Source organism: Salvelinus sp. IW2-2015, linkage group LG18 (assembly GCF_002910315.2).
Source record: "Salvelinus sp. IW2-2015 linkage group LG18, ASM291031v2, whole genome shotgun sequence".
Lineage (NCBI taxonomy): Eukaryota > Metazoa > Chordata > Actinopteri > Salmoniformes > Salmonidae > Salvelinus > Salvelinus sp. IW2-2015.
In genome coordinates, this window is record NC_036858.1 from 42002046 (window position 1) to 42022849 (window position 20804).

The following is a 20804-nucleotide window of genomic DNA, read 5'->3' on the forward strand; positions in this document are numbered from 1 at the left end:
AAGTGACTAGTGATACATTTATTAAATCCAATTTCATTATTAAAGTGGCTAGAGATGATTCAGTATGTTGGTAGCAGCCACTCAATGTTAGTGAAAAAAATAACCTTGTGTCAGTGGCACTGTGTTGTCCTCAAAGCGAGCAAAGATGTTTGTTTAGTTTGTCTGGGAGCAAGACATCGTGGTCCGCGACGGGGCTGGTTTTCCTTTTGTAGTCCGTGATTGACTGTAGACCTTGCCACATACCTCTCGTGTCTGAGCCGTTGAATTGCGACTCTACTTTGTCTCTATACTGACGCTTAGCTTGTTTGATTGCCTTGCGGAGGGAATAACTACACTGTTTGTATTCGGTCATGTTTCCGGTCACCTTGCCCTGATTAAAAGCAGTGGTTCGCGCTTTCAGTTTTTTATGAGTGCYGCCATCAATCCACGGTTTCTGGTTGGGGAATGTTTTAATAGACGCTGTGGGAACAACATCACMGATGCACTTGCTAATAAACTCGCTCACCGAATCAGTGTATTCATCAATGTTATTGTCCGACRCTATGCGGAACATATCCCAGTCTACATGCTCGAAGCAATCTTGAAGCGTGGAATCCGATTGGTCGGACCAGCGTTGAACAGACCTGAGCATGGGCGCTTCCTGTTTTAGTTTCTGTATATAGGCTGGGAGCAACAAAATGGAGTMGTGGTCAGATTTTCCRAAAGGAGGGCGGGGGAGGACTTTATATGCAATGTGGAAGTTAGGACAACAATGATCCAGGGTTTTGCCAGCCCGGGTCATACATTCGATATGCTGATAACATTTAGGGAGCCTTGTTTTCAGATTAGCCTTGTTAAAATCCCCAGCTACAATAAATGCATCCTCAGGATATGTGGTTTCTAGTTTACATAGAGTCAAATGAAGTTCTTTCAGGGCCATCGATGTGTCTGATTGGGGCGGGATATACACAACTGTGATTATGATCGAAGAGAATTCTCTTGGTAGATAATGTGGTCATCATTTGATTGTAAGGAATTCTAGTTYAGGTGAACAAAAGGACTTGAGTTCCTGTATGTTGTTATGATCACACCACGYCTCGTTAATCATAAGGCATACACCCCCGCCCTTCTTCTTTCTGTCAGCGCGATGCGTGAAGAAGTCAGGTGGCTGTACCGACTCTGATGACGTATCCCGAGTGAACCATGTTTCCGTGAAACAAAGAACGTTAAAATCTCTGATGTCTCTCTGGAAGGCAACCCTTGCTCTGATTTCGTCTACCTTGTTGTCAAGAGACTGGACATTGGCGAGTAGTATGCTCGGGAGCGGTGCGCGATGTGCCCATCTACGGAGCCTGACCAGAAGACCGCTCCGTCTGCCCCTTCTGCGGCGCCGTTGTTTTGGGTCGCCGGCTGGGATCCGATCCATTGTCCTGGGTGGTGGACGAAACAGAGGATCCGCTTCGGGAAAGTAATATTCCTGGTCGTAACGTTGGTGAGTTGATGTTGCTCTTATATCCAATAGTTCCTCCCGACTATGTAATAAAACCTAATATTTCCTGGGGTAACAATGTAAGAAATAACACATAAAAAACAAAATGCTGCATACTTTCCTCGGAACATGAAGTGAGGCGGCCATCTCTGTCGGCGCCGGAAGACAGTTGTAGAAACCTCAAGGATCATCAATGGAAACAGGATGCACCTGAGCTAAACTGCGAATACCATAGCAAAGGGGCTGAATACTTTTGTAAATAAGGWACTTTATTAAAGTTTTTGTAATTTTCCCTAAATTACAAAACCTGTTTTCACGTTGTCATTATGGGTTATTGTTTGTAGATTGCTGAGGATTTGTATTTAGTTAATCCATTTTAGAATAAGGCTGTAACGTAACAATGTGGAAAAAGTCCAGGGGTCTGAATGCTTTCCAAAGGCACTGTATATATAAATATTGGTGCAACCAAGTTATGTGCTGCTGCTGCCAACTGGAAAAGCACCAGTGGAAAAAGCTTGTGTAGAACCCTGAGAAGCATGTGACAAATAACTTGATTTGTTTAGATTTTTAGAGGATATCTATTTGTTCCTACACACACACCTACCCACAAACAAACACACACACTCAGAAAGTCAGAATACAACCAAATAGCAAAATAAGGATTCTTTAAGCAGTTCTTCATCTCATAAAACATTCACACATTGCTTCATTGCTTGAAGTTTGATTTGTACTGAATAAGACATCAAAACCAAAGAAGACGGCAGTTCTAGACTCAAGCTAAGGCCTACAGTCAGTAGGACTCTCAGGGGAAAACATCAAGAGAGAAGTTTAACAAACTTGTACTCACCCATAAAACACAGACAGACACGCAATTTCTCTTTCAAACAGAGCAAGAAAGGAAGGGACATAAATATTTGGCAACACTATTCAAACAAGCCATTAATGAACCGAGACAACATCAAAAAGATAGACTGCATAAAATTGATTGCCAGTCTTCAAATAACTGAAWCTTACTGTAGTTGTACCATGAGGTGGTGCAAAACAAATGACACAGAATACAGAAAGTCARCCACTTTCTTCAGCTGAGGACTCAAGAAATACTTCATCCAGCCTCTCTCCACATACCACAACTGATGACGACCCTGTCCAAATAGTCAGCTCAGCTACATTCCAAGACTCTCTGCTACAACCATGAACTTGTTCTCAACACGTACAAAACTGAAAATCCAAATATAAGAAAGTGTGAGAAAACAGTGTGAGCTAAAGTGCCAGTCAGCCATTTAAAGGGCTAGAGAAACTCCTCCACCCTGTTTTCTGAGAAACTCTCTAGGAGCTGGGGCCAGAGAGGGAGGGAGAGGCTGGGGTGGCTGTGTTCGTGGACAGGCTGGGTGTCACCAGCTTGGGGAGGGAGGGAGAGACCACTGGGCCTCTCCTGTCATTGGAGCTGGAGCCTGCCTGCTGGAGAAAATAGCAGGGCCTCCCTTTCCCTTCTCCCGTCTTCCTTTCCCCTTCCTGCTTGGCTGGCAGAGCCTGCGTGTCAATGGGAAGGAGGGTGGAAGGGGAGGAGAGTGAGCCTAAGACTATGCAACAGTAAATGTCCCTCCCTTCTTCCCCTCTCTCTAGGCCTGCCCCAAACGGCTGAGCTTGGCTGGGCCCTCTCTCTGCTCCCCTCTCCCTTAGCTATGACATACAGGACTATAAATATGGGCTCTTTCCAAAAAGGAGGAGTAAAGTATGCCGGTTGGATTCACATTCTTTCAGAGTGAACATTCCTGTCACACTCACTCACACACACACACACCAACACAACACACTCACTGTAGCACTCTGTAAACAGAAAAACAAAGCTGTGGCTGTTTATATAGTCTTTCATTAGCTAGTTCTAATTAAAGGGCAGCTGCCCCAGTAATGTGTGTGTGTGTGTGTCTGAAGACTACATAAGCTCTGGGTTTGTCTGTGTGTTTTGGGGTCATAAAGGGACCCTTGTTAGCAATCCCTTGGCAAGACTGGTCAGTGGTCTGACACTGGGCAAAGTGTTTTCAGAACAGTAGAAAGAACTACATTACCCATGAATAGCATTGTCAGCACGGCATTCACAATACAGTTGAGAGACTTCATTACCCAAGGTTCACGGTCAATGTCCGTGATGTAATAAAACACAGACACGCATGCATGCCCATCCACACCCATAAATTCACACAAAGACAATTATGCTATCTCTGAGAATCAAAGCTTATTTACCAAAACGATAAATGGGATTACTTTAYCTTGCTACCTAATCAGCACTTGTTATAGGGCTAGGGAATGTGTCATGATTAGATATAAAATGGAAAAGAAACATGATTACAATTACACAGTGGAATGAAGAGCTACATTCAAAAGGTGACCGGATCTGATCACAGTGATTAGGCTTTCATTGTAATGATTAGGSCTCTTCTGAACCAATCATATTGTTAAAGAGCACCAAGTCTGGGGAAAGATGAAGAGGTCAATCAACACTGTATGTGACTGCACCTGGAGCCACTATTGTCTGTCCTCTCACCATTGTGTAGAGAGCCTTCCTCAGGGAGGTCCACATCCAGCAGGAGGTCGTCATCATCCAGGTCAGCTGGCTCCAGTTTGTCCAGGTTGTTCAGAATGTCCTGCATRGTRGAAGAGAGGGAGGGAGAGAGCCAAATGTTGGTTTCAATAAAAATTCAMATTTTTATTCACTTTATGTTTACACATCCATCATCTAGGACAATAATCAAGCTAGTAACCCAACTGTTTGTTCTGTCAGTTCACAAGAGATTGTTACAAGAGATTCTAGAGGATGTCGGGGTATGTTAAGAACACCTCACAATGCCCCCGTCTGAAAAGGCATGATTAGTACAGTTTTTGTCTGCTAAAGTGAACAAGTAGTGGCCAAATTTCTACGCTCACAGTTCTCGTTTTGAATCTCACAAACATCGGTTGACATTTTAAAACAAGACGCAGAGTCGGAGACAACAAAAGATTAGCAGACACATTCATTTCTCTAAAGGAACATCCCTCTTGAATGAGTATAATAATGTGACGGCGAGCAGGAWATTATTACAGCTAAAATAGTTTGCACTTTGATTATACTGCTTGTTGTTGATTTCAAAGCGTAGCACACCTAAAAGCAAAGAGGCCTAGAGTACAAATTAATACTTTAAAGTTTGAAGTAATGATTTGTACTCTAGACCTTTTTGCTTTCGGTATGCTATTCAAAGGATGAATTGCAAGGCAWTTTTGTACATCAGATGAACATTTTTATAAATAGTGATTGAAGATGTGCCCATAACATGGAGGTTGGTGGTCATCAATGGATGTTGTATTCAAGGTAAGGAAAGCAGGGAACCATGATAGAAAACAGAAAAAGAACATACAATATCTGATCCATACTTATGTCCCAACTGAACAGTACTCAGTCTTTCTTCCACACTGTGAYGGTTCTCATCCTCATCACCATCTATTAGAAATGATCACGAAATACAAGGTATTATTTCATTGTTTATTGAGCGGATGGGTGTAATGTGCAGCAGAGCGCCATATGCGTGTATGGAGCCTGGGCACACAGCAAGCTGTAACAGAACAGACAACACATTTTATCTGTCGTCCATTGTTAGACTGATCACCTAATATTATGAAGTCATTATGTTGTGCTCTGTATGTGAATATCTGATCGCTAACTGCATTTGTATTTCAGAAGCTGAGCTGTGTACTTACCTTGATGTGCATTCCATTCGCTTTGTCTCGTCCTGGGTGTTGTAAAGAAAGTGATGGTGCATTCAACCCCTTTTTATGAATGGGTTCCCGCCACTGTTGATGGTRGGCTAGTCCAAGTCAGTAGTGGACCCCGGGAACAATAGCAGTTGCTTCCGMAAAAAAAATGGGGATCCAAATAAACCAATAAACTAATAGTGAAATGTGATCATGTGTATTTATAGATAGACCATTATGAAGTTTGATATTATTTGTCAACATTATTTAAATGATAAACATTTACATATGAAAATCATAATGACGTAACATGTAAACTGGCGAATGTTGAAGTTATTTGATATGCTGGTTTGTTCAACATCTTCATGGTATAAGAGCCTGACTGACCAAGCAGGTCTAGTTAAAGCTGGAGTGCATAGAGTGCAGGTAGGGCTGCCGCCCAGCTAGGCTWGTCAAACGCAGTGATAACGCAGTGCAAGGATTAAGTTTATCATTGAGTTTATCATATTTATTGATGTAATTTGAAGTTTATTCATTTTTTCTAATTTATTAAAATGTTAATTTTTCAGATTTCTGGGACTCTGGCACTGTACAAAGCCATTCACCTTTGCTTGAAAAATAAATTATAATAATAAAACCAGTTGCAACTGTTAACCATCTTCCTGTTCAGGCACCTTAGACACCTCTCCAGCCGGTCTGCCTCCTTACACACACATACACACACACTTTCTCTCCTGTGATCTCTCCACTGCTCATTTCTTAGTCCTATTATCACTCTCTTTACTTCTCTCACTCTCCCTTTTTACCTTTCTGCGTCCTCTTCCTCTCTTTTCTCCTGACTCTCTTCACCTCTCTCTTCTCCCCCTCTGCCCTTGCATACCTTCTCTTCTCTTTCCCCCTCTCTCCTCTATAGAAGTCCCTTATGTGGAGAAGGTCTTAGTCACGGCACGTTGCACCAGAGGAAATGGGATTTCACACCGGCGGGCTTCAGCTAGGATGCAAGTCTGCGAGTCTGCCTCATAATCTACCCCAAAAAGTGTAGAAAAAGGCTGGTTGAATAGACWGAGATTCTGGGATCATATTTTACACAAATCTCACTCAAGCTGACTTCCCTGGCACTCTGACATTCGCACCATCAGCCAAACTCAGAGGACTGGGGGGTCCAGCAGGACCACAGTAGCACAGCAGGTCCCCATGTAGAAATTAAGCTAGCTCCAGTGGTGGTCCAGTCAGTGGTGCTAAACCTCCTGCTCAGAAGATTAAGACTACTGGCCACTAATTTATAGGAATAGTGTGATTATTTCTCTCTCTCTTGTCATATTTATTAAATATAGTTAGATATTTAATCAATTGAGGTTACACATTGTTCAAATATTTAACCTTTCTGGGGTAGGGGGCAGTATTTTGACATTCGGATGAAAAGCGTGTCCAAAGTAAACTGCCTGTTACTCAGGCCCAGAAGCTAGGATGTGCATATAATTGGTAGATTTAGATAGAAAACACTCTAAAGTTTTGAAAACGGTTACAATTATGTCTGTGAGTATAACATAACTGATATGGCAGGCGAAACCTCGAGGACAAACCACCCCCCCCAAAAAACAAATCAGCTTACCACTATTTTCAATGGCTAGTACTATAATTATAAGCCCAAGTCCTCCCAAATTGCAGTTCCTAGGGCTTCCAATAGATGTCAATAGTCTTTAGAAAGAGTTTCAGGCTGGTTTTTGAGAAAATGCMCCAGGAATTGTAGTTTTTCTAGGTGGCTCCCATTTTGGCCGTAGTGTTTCCAAGCGCGTGGATGAACATACTATTCTCCATCTTAAATTTTATWGTTTATTTGCGTATAAGGTTTGATTATAAACGTTGTTTGACTTGTTTGGAAAAGTTTATTAGTAACGTTTGGGATTCATTTTGTATACATTTTGATGGAGGGAAACTGAGTGGATTATTGACTGAAGCGCGCCAGCTAAACTGAGTTTTTATGGATATAAAGAAARRMMWTWWYSRAMMAAARGRMCMWTTKKKRWKKWAMYKGGRMCYTTTTGGAGTGCCAACAGAAGAAGATCATCAGAGGTAAGGCATTTTTTATATTGCTATTTCTGACATTTGTGTCRCACCTGCCTGGTTGAAATATGATTTTCATGTGTTTGTATGCGGTGTGCTGTCCTCAGATAATCGCATGGTTTGCTTTCGCCGTAAAGCATTTTTGAAATCTGACACGGCGGCTGGATTAACAAGAAGTTAAGCTTTATTTTGTTGTATAACACAYATATTTTCAAGMATGTTAAATATTTGAATATAGTATTTTGGAATTTTGCGCTCTGCAAACGCTACCGTCCCACGTACCCTAGAGAGGTTARTCGATTGAGGATAGGTCATTTCCATGTAAAAGGACCCATGAGCACCAATGTGAAGTTCACAGGACTATATCAAATTGGGTATCAAATGAAAGTTTGTCAATATATTTTTATTAAATTAAAGCATATACACATTTGTTAACCATTTTCAATCCAAAAAATGTGGAATAAGTAAAGGCTTTGATTTCTGGTCAAATGGATGGAAAAGGGGTCTTAGAACRCATCTTCCAGAAAAGGTTTTTAAAAGATATTAGAARTACATTAAAACTGAATAGTGCGGTAAATGTTCTGCCTTCTGTAAGTTTAAATCTTCTTAGGGATAGGGGGCAGTATTTTCACGTCCGGATGAAAAGCGTGCCCAAAGTAAACTGCCTGTTACTCAGGCCCAGAWGCTAGGATATGCATATAATTGGTAGATTTGGATAGAAAACACTCTAAGGGAGGAATTTATYGAACAAAACGACCATTCATTGTGTCACTGAGRCATTTGGGTTTGCAAAAAKAAGAAGATYTTSAAAGGTAAGGCATTTATTATATCGTTATTTCTGACTTTTGTGTCGCCACCTGCCTGTTTGAAAATGATTTCATGTGTTTGTTTGCGGGGCGCTGTCCTCAGATAATCGCATGGTCTGCTTTCACCGTAAAGCCTTTTGAAATCTGAGACTGCGGCTGGATTAACAAGAAGTTAAGCTTTATTTTGATGTATTACACTTATATTTTAGTGAATCTTGAATATTGATATTTCTGTAGTTTGAATTTGACGCTCTGCAATTTCACTGGATGTTGTCAAATCGATCCCACTAAAGGGATTGGCGCGCGAAGGGATCACTAACAGGATATCCATGTTGCATCCGGTTTATACGGACCAAAATCACATGCACAATATCACTCCGTGTGCACAAGGAGCAGCGCGAGCARCTACGACATCTCACATCATCCAAAAACAAGGCAGACATTGGATGAAAATAAAATGTTAATGTCTTTGGCTGTGAGTAATGAAAGAAACATCTGCCTCAGTGACAATTATTTGAATAATTCAATGGATGTTTTGTGCACAAAGGTGATGAATAAAGTGTCTTATTAGGAATTTTCTAAATCTACTTCCCTATGTGGCCGTCTTTGGAAATTTCTGTGGACGGGTGTCAGTTAAACTGCAGTAACGAAGCAAAACTGTAGGAGCAGTCTAATCYTTGCTTCTAGACCCGAACCCTGGCCCCTTGGTATCAGCTAAATTCCAGGACCGTGGAATTGCCCTTTACACATTATTCACATTTTGGTTACATCAACTCAGGATGCTTTTTGCTCTGGTTGTGTATAGGGACWGTAACATGATATGGGAATTCCTGCACTATTCTGTGTCCCACAGTGAGTCAACCTCTATTCCCCCTTCTTTTCCCTCCTGTCCCTCTCAATCTGCACCCTGTGGGGCGATCAATGCAGAATAATAAACAAAAGGAAAAGCCATGGCCCATTCAACCCCATATTGAACTGAAACTTCAAACAAACACAACTTGTTCAAAAACAGAAWCATATTCTGTCTGTTCAGATATGAATCTGAGGTTAGCTGAGTTCCAAAACCCACACAGCTTACCTCACATGACCCAAACTTGCTACACATTAAATTGTGAAGCTGTCCCCCACAACCCAGACGTCTGTAAAAAAACATCCAGAGCTTCAGTCTACCTTACCCAGAAATGTAATCAATGCAAAAKGAAACTATAACCAATATAAAATACAAACGTTTGGGTATATTATTGATCAATAAGGCAGTTGTGGGTACAAATACAAACATTCGCCTCAGAATGTTTCATTAGGTTGTGGAAACAGTCTGGTGAGAATAGTTGTCACGCCCTGACCTTAGAGAGCCTTTTATTCTCAAATTGGGTTAGGTCGGGGTGTGACTAGGATGGGTACTCTAGTTTTGTTAATTCTATGTTGGCCTGGTATGGTTCCCAATCAAGCAAGCCTTTTCCACTGGGTTTTTGTGGGATCTTGTTTGTGTATAGTTGCCTTGAGCACTGCATAGTTTCACGTTCGTTTTGTTCTTTATTGTTTTTTGCCGGTTCACGTAATAAAATGATAACCCAAACCACGCTGCATTTTGGCCGATTCTTACAACAATGTTCGTGACAATAGTGTGGGGACATGACAAAAGATATGTTTCCAAAACACAAAAATTGTCCAGTTGTGCGGATTATTCTACAATGTCTCTTTTAGGGTGCAAAACAATTCACACTGATTTTGCAAGAATGTTCATAGAACACATTTAGTCTGTTCTTTAAAGTTTACCAGAATGTTTCATTAGGTTGTGGGAACAGTCTGGTGGGAACATCACAAAAGATACAGTAAGCTCCAAAAGTATTGGGACAGTGACACATTGTTTTTGTTTTGGCCCTGTACACCAGCTCTTTGGATTTGAGATGATAYTATGAGGTTAAAGTGCAGACTGTCAGCTTTAATTTGAGGGTATTTTCATCCATATCGRGTGAACCGTTTAGAAATATCAGCACCTTTTGTACATAGTCCCCCCATTTTAGGGGAGCAAAAGTATTGGGACAAATTCACTTACAGTATATGTGTATTAAAGTAGTCATAGCATGCAATGTCTACACTGAACGCTTAATCCTGAATGAATCATAAATAATRATGAGTGAGAAAGTTACAGACACACAAATGTCATACCCCCAGGACATGCTAACCTGGGGGACTATGTACAAAAGGTGCTGTAATTTCTAAATGGTTCACTAGATATGGATGAACATACCCTCAAATTGAAGCTGTTGTATTATTGTATCATTTCAAATCCAAAGTGCARGTGAAGAAGCCAGATGTGGAGGTCCTGGGCTGACATGGCTACACGTGATCTGCGATTGTGAGGCCGGTTGGAAGTACTGCCAAATTCCCTAAAACGATGGAGGTGGCTTATGGTAGAAAAATTAACATTCAATTATCTGGCAACTGCTCTGGTGGACATTCCTGCAATCAGCATTGCAATTGTACACTCCCTTTCATTGTCCCCAGCACARGGAGCTCCTGAGTAATGATCATGCTGTTTCATCAGCTTCTCGATTTGCCACACCTGTCAGGTGGATGGATTATCTTGGCAAAGGGAAATGCTCACTGACAGGAATGTAAACACATTTGTGACCGACCGCCTCAATTCAGTCTTATGTAGAAAAACGTGAAATTGTGTTTTTTTTACATTGGAAAAAAGTACAGATTCAAAGCTAGAGCAGTTGAGGAACAATGGGAAAGTAATTCTGCTTTGAAAGTTGATAAACTTGTAACCCCCTTTTGAGAAAAAGGTCCTTGAATGTTTTGGTAAACCTACTGGAAGGTGCTTCTTTGTCTACACCCATTCAGCATCGTTCACGCCCTCTTAAGCCTCAGTCCCACCCATCTCTTTAGGGATTCACATGTGAGGCCATGTGGTAAACACACACTGAATCAAATACAATCTAAGTTTATTTGTTACATGCACAGGATACAGAATGTGTAAATGGTACAGTGAAGTGGTTACTTGCATAGTAGCAATATCAGAAACAGAAAATGTCCAGATACAAAAAAAATGAAATATTTGACCATTATTAGATGACGCTTACCCAACACACTTGTCTAAATTGATGGGTCATGTGAAGGAAATGCTATAACCACCCCCCAGCTACATCTAGCTAAGTGGATGGGTCACTATTGTCTAGACATGTACACATGTTAATGAAATACAATAGGTGGCCATAATCACCCCCAGACACATCTGGCTTATTTGATGGGTCATGTAATAATCCAGCCGAAGTGGAGTCTTGTTTAGACATGTACACTACCGTTCAAAAGTTTGGGGTCACTTAGAAATGTCCTTGATTTTGAAAGAAAAGCACCTTTTTTTTGTMCATTAAATAACATAAAATTGATCAGAAGTACAGTGTAGACATTGTTAATTAATGTTGCAGAGTTGCAAATAAAAAGCCATAGCTCAGACTGGCCAATAAGAAGAAAAGATTAAGATGGGCAAAAGATCACAGACACTGGACAGAGGAACTCTGCCTAGAAGGCCAGCATCCCGGAGTCRCCTCTTCACTGTTGACGTTGAGACTGGTGTTTTGCGGGTACTATTTAATGAASCTTCCAAACGACTTGCTGACTAAATTAAAAACGTATATCTGAAACTGTAGCTMGACTTTTACCCGTATACATGGGATGAACGCTTCCCGGCAGACTGGAACCATTTAACTTTTTGTTTGGAGCTACAACTTGTTTRCCAGCTTTGTGCCAAGTCACTCTTGTTCACACTGACTGTGGCGTGTGTAGAAGGTAGCCTATCATTTTTTCCAACGGATCTGTCGATAGTGCCTGCTATATTCAGGGCATCAATGTTGTTGAGAAAAATAGCAAAAATGTTGTAGTTCTCGATGGCTAACGATATAGCTTTCAAAAACGGAGTGTTAGAAAGGACTGTCAACACATACTGAAMAGCTCATGTTTTAGACAGAAGCATGCTACATGGCAGACCAATCCAAACTCATCCCCCRGCATGTCCAGCCCATCAGCCAATCATGGCTACCGGGAAGGTTTCTCGCTTTTTCCGTCGCAAAAACCAACTAGTCTTGCAATTTAACAATGTTATTCGTTATTCTTTGTATAAAAGTCACTGACCTCGCACGAATACATGGATTTGAGAKTCAAACTATCATTCAAATAACAGCCAACCCTTGTCACTGTTTTATCCTATGGAAGGTCGTGATTCATTGAAGTTAAATAACAAAGCAACTGATTTGTTTCCTTCCCCGCCTCCGTAAACTTCCATCCGACATTCTAGAATTTATAACCAATGATATACAAATTGTTCTCAGATTCAGTGTGGCCTTTGAATAGCGCTCATTTAAACAATGCATACACACCAAACGTTTGCCCCTGTTCTATTGATTTCAAATTCATATTGATATGAGTGATGAACAAAATACTGTTGCTTTTACCTTTCTGCATTGGCGACCCACTTGAAACAAAATGCAACAATACAAAATGTAGCTGGCGTTCTTCTACAAGTTGTCCTCTAACCTGTGATATACATATTATTCCCAGATTCTGTGTGTTTTTTTAGTAAGGTTAGTTTGAACAGGACGTGCAACCTGACGCATCTCTCTCGTTCTATTGATTTCCATGTGATACCAATATGAGTGATTGACAAAAAAGTGTTGCGTTTCTTTTTCTGTTTTGGCAACCAACAAATCAAAATGCATCACTCCAAAATGTAGCTCGTTGTCTTCAGCAGGTTTTCCTCTAATGAGTGATGCAAACAATATTTCCAGTTTCCATGTGGTTTATGAGATATGTTAGTTTCAACAATGCATACACCCTGATTTCCCCCGTTATCATATAAGTGATTAATTGCCACTTGTCAAAATAACAAAGTTTTTGGTGCATATGCAGTTTATAAGGTGTTTGTTTAAAAAAATACAAGTAATATGATTCATATTGTGGCACATGTATGTGCAGGTAGTACATTTTATGTTTAGGTTTTCAATATACCTAGTCAATTGTACAAYGGAATGCATTCATTTTTTGCATCATCACTGCAAGCAATCATGACTCTCAAAAGCCGCGACAGCCTCTGTTTACTTCTGAAGATAAGTTTAGCGCCGCCATAATAACCCGATTCAAATTTGACGCAAACCTTCAAATAGGTATGCAATGACACATTATATAAACTCTTTAAAGTGTTCTATTTACATTTTAGAGGTGATAAGTTGGATTGATCAGGTGAAAAATCTCCCCCTTTCCCTATCACGCAGTAGGTTTTGCTTCCCCACCCGCCAATTTTAAAAATACCCGACAGAACTCATTGCCTTCTTCAATCATGCAKAGACAGGCAGCATGATGATCTCGTCATTGATTTTGCTGGAAAGGGGAGAAATGGTGCTTTACAATGGTATTCATATTACAGTTGAACAGGAAGCATTACGTTTTTTGGGCACTAAAATAAGGTCAATTGTACGTTACAGCGCGATGTACAGCRTTAGCGTYAGCTAACTATAGCTAGCTAGTCAGCTGACAGGCAAAATGTGGCCAACAGTACAATAATTTCTTAGCTAGCAGAGTCTCACAACTCAATCGCTGGTTGAAAACAGTTTTCTGCCCTTCCCAAAAGATAGGATTTGTAGATAATTGGCCCTCTTTCTGGGACTCAWCCACAAACAGGACCAAGCCTGGCCTGCTGAGGAGTGACGGACTCCATCGTACCTAGAGGGGTGCTCTCATCTTATCTATCAACATAGACAGGGCTCTAACTCCTCTAGCTCCACAATGAGATAGCCAGCCAGCTTACCAGCTTAGTGGAGTCTACCACTAGCACCGTCAGTGTAGTCAGCTCAGCTTTCCACATTGAGACCATGTCTGTTCCTCGATCTAGGTTGGGAAAAAATAAACATGGCGGTGCTCGCCTTAGAAATCTCACTGGAATAAAGACCTCMATTCCTGTCATTATTGAAAGAGATTGTAATATCTCACATCTCAAAATAGGGCTACTTAATGTTATATCCCTCACTTCGAAGGCAGTCATAGTCAATTAACTCATCACTGATCATAACCTTGATGTGATTGGCCTGACTGAAACATGGCTCAAGCATGATTAAATTAATGTGTTAAGTCCAATCAATGAGCTTCTTTCCATCCAAACTATAATTGCTGTTACTTTTTAAAGTTCATATACTTTTTTCTCTTTAAAAATCAACAAATTATGAGTGAGGAAGGCCTCTCCTCCTTGTTATACTAGTGACCATATCCCCCGCRTTTCGTCTTTTGAGCTTCTAGTCATTAAATCTATGCAKCCTTCTCAATCAATTTTTATAGCTACTGTTTACAAGCCTCCTCGGGCCATATACAGTGTTCCTGAGTTCCCTGAATTCCTATCGGACCTTGAAGTCATGGCAGATAATATTGTAATTTTTGGTGACTTCAATATTCACATGGAAAAGTCCACAGATCCACTGCAAAAGGCTTCCTTACTGCCTTCAATGTTGCAAAATGTGATTGTTACACAACAGGACAGTTAACMCATGCTGCCTGCTAATTGCCTATAGGCTATGTTTCAACATGTCAATTTCAAATAATTTTCTAACAAGTTTTAGTTTCTAACAACAGTTTGAATTAAGGTGTGTTCCGCCTCCTCATTAATTCACATAGAAGTAGCCTATTTCACTGTTGCGGACTATTTATGTTTGAGGCTTTACTGAACCGGACAAACTTCTCTCTTCGAGGAGAGCCCAAGCACTTCCCCAGTGTTTCCGCAGATCAAGTATGAAGACATTTGTGCGGTCTTGCACAAACCTTTTCCCGTGGCACATTTTCTGGCTGATGTTTGCATTACTTTCATAGTTTTTTTTCCCTTACAAATAATACCTTTGGACACGTGTGCGTACCTATCAAAGTAAGTGCCTTATTTTCTGTAAATTGTGTTGTCATTTCCATTGTAGCATATAGTATGTATGTATGGAGCGTACTGTATTTACAGTTTTATTCACATGTTTTCAAGTACTGGTGACAAATAATGCATTCCGATTATTGCATAGATTATAATTATAATCATTTTACACTATGATCTGTGTAAAATACTTTTTTGAATGTTGTACTGATTATGATGAGCTAATACTATTTTTAGAAAGTGTTTTACTCAATTATTTTGATCAATGGTGAGCTCACCCGTGATGTGATGAATTGTAAATAATAATTGCTTTTAGCTAATACATATTGTGGAGTTAGCTAAAGATGACCGCTTGTGTTATGTCAATCTTTCTTCAGTTATCTCTAATGTAGCCTACATTTTCCGGTTTGGATGATTGTGTTATGCTGTCACTTGCTTCTGTGAATGTCTGAACATTGCATCCAAAAATAAAATGCTCACATTCAGGACATAACTTTGTAAGGGCTGTGTTTGTGCAAAATGTTTCTGTGAAAAAACAGTGTGGCCAGCTCAAACGCTGACTGTTGCGTCAATCCAAACTAGATGCCGTAAGTAACCGTTCTAATATCACAGGTTTAAGTGTACACTGCAGGGACCACTGTAGAATGATCACAATCCGTTTGTTGCTATGTGTCAAAGGGTTAATGGCGTCAGACCAAGGTTCTGCATCTGTCCTCATGCTCTTAGACCTTAGTGCCACTTTTGACACCATCGATTACCACATTCTTTTGGAGAGATTGGAAACCCTAATTGGTCTACATGGACAAGTTCTTGCCTGCTTTAGATCTTATATGCTGGAAAGATATCCGTTTGTCTCTGTGGATGGTTTGTCCTCTGACAAATCAATTGTATGTTCCAGTGTTCCACAAGGTTCCGTTTTAGGACCACTATTGTTTTCACTATATATTCTACCTCTCGATGATGTCATTCAGAAACGCAATGTCAACTTTCACTGCAATGCGGACAACACACAGCTGTACATTTCGATGAAACATGGTGAAGCCCCAAAATTACCTACACCGTAAGCCTGCATTTTAGACATAAGGAAGTGGATGGCGGCAAATGTTTGTCTTTTAAACTCGGAAAAAACAGTGATGCATATTCTAGAAAGAAAGAGATCTGCTGTCTGATCTGACAATTAATCTTGATGGGTGTACAGTCGTCTAAAATAAAGGACCTCTGTGCTACTCTGAACTCTGATCTCTCTTTTGACGAACATATCAAGAATATTTCAAGAGCAGCTTTTTTCCATCTACGTAACATTGCAAAAATCTGAAACTTTTTGTCCAAAAATGATGCAGAAAACCTAATCCACACTTCTTTCACTTCTAGAAAAGACTACTGCAATGCTCTACTCTCCGGGTACCCGGATAAAGCTGCTAGAATATTGACTAGAACCCAAAAATGTGATCATATTTCTCCAGTGCTAGCCTCACTACACTGTCTTCCTGTTAATGCTAGGGTTGATTTTAAGGTTTTACTGCCGACATACAAAGCATTACATGGACTTGCTCCTATCTATCTCCCATTTGGACCTGCCGTACATACATACATGTACGCTATGGTCAAAGACGCATCTCCTTATTGTCACTAGAATGTTTAAGCAAATGCTGGAGGCAGGGCTTTCTCCTATAGAGCAACATTTTTATGGAATGGTCTGCCTATTCACGTGAGAGACGCAGACTCGGTCTCAACTTATAAGTCTTTACTGAAGACTAATCTCTTCTGTAGGTCCTATGATTGAGTGTAGTCTGGCCAAGGGGTGCAAAGGTGAACGGCAATGCACTGGAATGACGAACAGCCCTTGCTGTCTCTGCCTGGCCGGATCCCCCATCTCCACTAGGATTCTCTGCCTCTGACCCTATAACGGCTTACTAGTGCTCTTCCATGCCGTCCCTAGGAGGGGTGCGTCACGTCACGCCAGGCTTTTTTRCACTATACTCGAGTTGAGTGGGGTCAAGTCACTAACATGAACTTCCTGTCCGGTCTTGCGCCCCCTCGGGCTYGTGCAGTGGAGGAGATCTTCATGGGCTATACTCAGCCTTTTCTCAGGGTATTAAGTTGGTGGTCTGTTGATATCCCTCTAGCGGTGTGGGGGCTGTGCTTTGGCAAAGTGGGTGGGGTTATATCCTGCACATTGTCCCCCGAACCCCCCCCATCTTGGCCTCCAGTATCTATGCTGCAATAGTCTATGTGCCAGGGGGCAAGGGTCAGTCTGTTATATCTGGTGTACTGTCTGAATTTAAGTATGCTCCCTCTAWTTTTCTCTCTCTCTCTCCTTCCCCTCCCGGAGGACCTGAGCCCTAGGACTATGCCTCAGGACTACCTGGCCTGATGACTCCTGGCTGTCCCCAGTCCACCTGGTTGTGCTGCTGCTCCAGTTTCAATATGGAACCCTGACCTGTTCACCGGACGTGATACATTGTGCCGGACCTGCTTGTTTTTACTCTCCCTTTCTCTCTCTCCCTCTTTCTCTCTCTCTCTCTTTACCGCACCTGCTGTCTCGACCTCTGAATGCTCTGCTATGACAGCCAACTGACATTTAGTCCTGAGGTGCTGAATGTTGCACCCTCTACAACCACTTGATTATTATTGACCCTGCTGGTCATCTATGAACACTTGAACATCTTGAAGAACTATCTGGTCTTATGGCCATGTATCTTATAATCTCCACCTGGCACAGCCAGAAGAGGACTGGCCACCCCTCAGAGCCTGGTTCCTCTCTAGGTTTCTTCCTATGATCATGCCTTTATAGGGAGTTTTTGTAGCTACCATGCTTCTACATCTGCATTGCTTGCTGTTTGGGTTTTAGGCTGGGTTTCTGTATAAGCATTTGGTGACACCACATGCTTTATAGAGAAGATCAGGGTACTAAACGCTCCAGGATCCAGATCATGAGGGGATATTTGAAGTTCTAATAAGATTCTGATTGGGGTGACAAATCCTACAAAACATTTAAAACATATAGGATCAAATTGGATTACTTTAGTTTTCCAATAGGAAAAAAGTAGTCCAATATGATTCCAATGGGATTCTGATACAGGCTACACAAAATTTCTATACGACTGTGAGAATCCAATAGGATTAATAGGGAAAAAAGTGTCCAATAGGATTCTGATAGAGGTGACACAAAATCCAATAGGATTGTGASAATTGCTAATCCTATAGGATATTTTGACTAGGGACTGCTCTTGAACTGATTTACCCCAAACCCAATTCTCATGTTCTAGTCAACTGGTAATGAYYATTCTCTGTGGTTCTATAAAGTCTGTAATGTGGTGTAATCTAAGCGTCCGTAGCTGCAAAGGGCTTATTGACTTTTACAGGGACAATTCCAAGGCCACTAGGATGATACTGACTTGGGCACAAAGATACATTTAGGAAGAGATGGCCCCATAGAGGCCCACAGTGGAGGTGTCATAATACCCATAAAACCTAGCGCTCAAACAGGGAAATGGTTCAAATCGTTTTTCCACCATACATTTTTGCCATATGGAAATTTAGAAACACTTCATTAAAATAATGGCYGTGTTTCGTGTAGGCKTACCCTGGCGTGATGTTTTGATACCCATGTAAATCTCTCTTGGACAAGGTGACTTTTATCAATATATTCGGCTCTATTTACTCTCAGATTTGAAAATGCTAATTAGCATCAAAGTAGACATCATGCAAGACTACAAATACCTCCATGCTCCTTCACGTCATCTCTAGCTGACACCTTTGCTAACAGGTATCGTGTCAACTTAAAATTTGCACAAGACAGAATTTAAATAAATTTAGCAAATGTATTCCTTACTAAATGTAGCTAACATTACATAGTTATTCCAGAGATTCTTACCTTTGCCTCAATTTGGCAGATCATCCTGGAATTTGCAGTTCTTTACTATAGCCACATTAGCAGCTAATTAGCTTTTCATTTTGGGGTGTAAATACAGGCAAATATATTGATAAAAGTAATCTTGTCCTAGAGAGATTTACACGTTATGAAAATGTCACGCCATGGTAAACCTATATGAAACACAACCCTTATTTTAAATGTTTCTAAAGTCCCCTATGGGGACAAATCTATGGTGGAAAATCTATTGGAACCATTTCCTTGTTTGACCGCTAGGTTTTGTGGGTATTATGACTCATAATATGGGACTCTATACTCCGAGTCGATATTCACGTCATAAGAAGGAATTCCCCTCGACCACAGCCACAAATTGGGGAAAACAAACATTATTTCCCATTGACCACCATTGTAAAAGAGCAAACTTTTTTTTGTTATRCAGAAACACCAAAACATAATGAAAAGCTGCTATTTTTCAATGTACATGTAATCAGGTCAAAAATCCCGACCTAAGGTTTGCAAATTAATGCTCCCACATAGGGAAATAGATCCTGTGAGAATAACCCTCTGGCTTTAGACTATACGGCATGAGGGAGTAGGAAATGTGGGACCCTCGCAAGGTCAGTCAGTCTGCAGATTACCATTAGATTACATTACAAGTTTCTAAACTGTTTGAATGATTTCTGTGAGTATACAGAACTCATAAGGCAGGCAAAAACCTGAGAAAAAAATCCAAACAGGAAGTGAGAATTCTGAGACTGGTCAATGTTCAACCTCATGCGCTTATTCAATTCCTGTAAGATATGGATCTGTTTGCACTTCCTACGCCTTCCACTAGATGTCACCAGTCTGTAGAACGTGGAATGAAGCCTCTAGTGTGATTGGGGCCGGATGGGAGGGTTTCAGTCATTGGTCTGGCAGAATGCAGTTCCTGGTCATGCGCTTTCCTCATGATATCGCTTGTGTTCCATAACTTCTACACGACATGAAGGAATGTCCGGTTGGAACGTTATTGGATATATATGATACACACATCCTGAAGATTGATTCTCTACTTGTGACCAGTTTATTCGACCTGTTATATAACTTTTTGAAGTTTTGTCCGACGTTATGCGGTACTTGCACGAGCGTTTGGATATGTGTACTAAACGCGCTAGCAAAAGTAGCTACTTAGACATAAGTAATGGACAGTATCGAACAAACCAACAATTTATTGTGGAACTAGGATTCCTGGCAGTGCATTCTGATGAAGATAATCAAGGTAAGAAATAATTTATGATGTAATTTCGTATTTCTGTTGACTCCAACATGGCGGAGAAATTTTGTTATTTTTGAGCGCCGTCTCAGATTTTGCATGGTGTGCTTTTTACCTAAAGTCTTTTTGAATCTGACACAGCGGTTGCATTAAGAACAAGTGTATCTTTAATTCTATGTAAACATGTATCTTTCATCAAAGTTTATGATGAGTATTTCTGTTATTTGACTCTGGCAATTTTCTCCGATATTTTGGAGGCATTTCTGAACATGGCGCCATGTACCGAGATTTGTGGATATAAATATGCACATTATCGAACAAAACATAAATGTATTGTGCACACATGATGTCCTATGAGTGTCATCTGAATGAAGACATCAAAGGTTAGTTTATCATTTTATCTCTATTTCTGCTTTTTTGTGACTACTATCTTTTGCTGGGAAAATGGCTGTGTTTTCCTCGTGGCTATGTATCGAGCTAACATAATCGTTTGGTGTGCTTTCGCCGTAAATCCTTTTTGAAAATCAGACATGTTGGCTGGATCTCACAACATGTGTAGCTTTATTTGGTGTCTTTCATGTGTGATTTCCATGAAAGATTGATTTTATAGTAATATATTTGAATTTGGCGCGCTACATTTTTTTCTGGCTTTTTTGCCAGCCGTCCCACATACTCAGAGAAGTTAATGGGCAGACATAGGGCCAGAATATTCTCTG

At 40.7% G+C, this 20804-nt stretch overlaps 1 pseudogene; it reads right to left on the reverse strand.

Moving 5' to 3' along the window:
• Positions 1-20804, reverse strand: part of LOC111977462 (serine-rich coiled-coil domain-containing protein 2-like) — a 107464-nt pseudogene that overhangs the window by 42301 nt on the left and 44359 nt on the right.